Source organism: Sciurus vulgaris (genome assembly GCF_902686455.1).
Source record: "Sciurus vulgaris genome assembly, contig: HiC_scaffold_570_arrow_ctg1, whole genome shotgun sequence".
Classification (NCBI taxonomy): Eukaryota; Metazoa; Chordata; class Mammalia; order Rodentia; family Sciuridae; genus Sciurus; species Sciurus vulgaris.
Window position 1 is genome coordinate 7,260,521 of NW_027632454.1, and position 1,912 is coordinate 7,262,432.

At 36.9% G+C, this 1,912-nt stretch overlaps 1 pseudogene across 1 annotated transcript; it reads right to left on the reverse strand.

Moving 5' to 3' along the window:
• Nucleotides 1–567: 567 nt before the first annotated feature.
• Nucleotides 568–1,285, reverse strand: LOC306652759 (dnaJ homolog subfamily B member 6-like; annotated as a pseudogene). The gene has a single exon. The product of its transcript is annotated as a dnaJ homolog subfamily B member 6-like (transcript).
• Between the last annotated feature and the right edge of the window lie 627 nt (nucleotides 1,286–1,912).

The window sequence follows — 1,912 nt, forward strand, 5'->3', positions numbered from 1 at the left end:
GCCTATACCAAAAGGACTTAAAATCAGCATACTACAGAGATACAGCCACATCAATGTTCATAGCTGCTCCATTCACAATAGCCAGACTATGGAACCAAACTAGATGTCCTTCAATTGATGAATGGATAAAGAAACTGTGGTATATATATACAATGGAATATTACTCAGCCATAAAGAATAAAAAAATTATGGCATTTGCAGGCAAATGGATGAAATTGGAGAATGTCATGCTAAGTGAGATAAGCCAATCTCAAAAATTCAAAAGATGAATGATCTCACTGATAAGCGGATGATGACATTTAATGGGGGGTGGAAGGGGGCAAGAATGGAGGAAGGAGGGATTGTATAGAGGGAAAAGAGGGGTGGGAGGGGTCAGGGGAAGGAAAAAATAATGGAATGCATCAAACACCAATACTCTGTAAATGTATGAATATGCAAATGGTATGCTGTTACTCCATGTACAAACAGAAACAACATGTATCCCACTTGTTTACAATAAAAAAATAAATAAATAAATAAAATAGTGCTTGTTATTGTTTAACATTTCTGTTTAATGTGTGTGTTGAATTATTTGTTATTGAAGCGTAGCAGCTGCTCCTTACCATTTATTGTTAAGGACTTTAACTGGCCGTCGTTTTCAACGTCTACTCTTTCTTTACCATTCTCGACAATTCTCTTTGTAGTGATTTTTCTGCCATTTACTATTTTGGTAGAAGTTGATATAGATTTGAAATTACCCATCCTGCTGCCGCCAAATGATGTAGAAGAGAATGAAGAAAGCCACCATGATCTAGTGACCCAAATGAAGTAAATCCTGTATCAAATGAAGAAAATCCATCTCCAAATAATGAAAATGCACTGAAAGCAGAGAAAAATGAGCCGGTACCTCGATTTCTGCTTCCTCGGGTATCCCTTTGGTGTCCAAAAATGTCTTCAAGTGGGTCTTCAAAGAAGTCGAACGAAAACGGGTCCCTTCCACCAAAAAATTCCCTGATGACATCATCTGGATTCTGGAACGTGAAGCCAAACTCAAAAGGACTGTCAAAATGACTTCCACCTCCACCATTTAAGGCTTCTTTGCCATACTTGGCATATATGTCCCATTTTTTAGCATCTGATAACACCTCATAGGCCTCAGCTACTTGTTTGAATTTTCTCTCTGCTTCTTATTTATTCTCAGGATTTTTGTCTGGATGCCACTTTATGCCAGTTTCTGATATGCCTTTTTGATATCCTCGGGAGAGACATGTCTCTGCATGCCTAGAACTTCATAGTAATCCACCATGTTTTAACAGATTGTTGGAACAAGTCTGAGGATGGGTGGATGGGACGGGGCGGGACAGGGCAGGCCAGGCGGCTGTGTGCTCATGGTCTGGCAGGGCTGTGTTGATGGTGGTGGCAGCCTAAATATTTTTTTAAAAACTGTAGAATAAAAGAACACATTCAAAACATAAGATTCTTATAGAGAAACTAAAATAAGTCAATTGGCAAGAATTTCAACTAAAAATTTAATATATTTTTAAAATTAAATGTTGATTGGAAATATTCAAATGAATAGAAATCTTATTTCTTAGTATCTTTCTTCCTCAAAATACCTTAACTAAACTCTAGATTCACTTACTAGAAATGGGAAAATAAAATCTTTGATGTATCAAAATGCTCTATGCAGTGACAATAGTAGAAATGGAGAATAACTCTCAGAGCACTGCCTTATGTTATTGTGTGTTCCTAAAATAAGTACTTTAGTCAAAATCAGCTCCAAAGGGCCACAAACCCCCCACCTTCTTTTAATGTTTTCTTGATCAGTATTAAAGTTCTATGGCTGAAGATTTTTAGATCTATACAACCTGAACATTAGTCTCTGTGCATGTCTTTTCTGTGATTGCAAATCTTCATTCACTTTCACATTTGT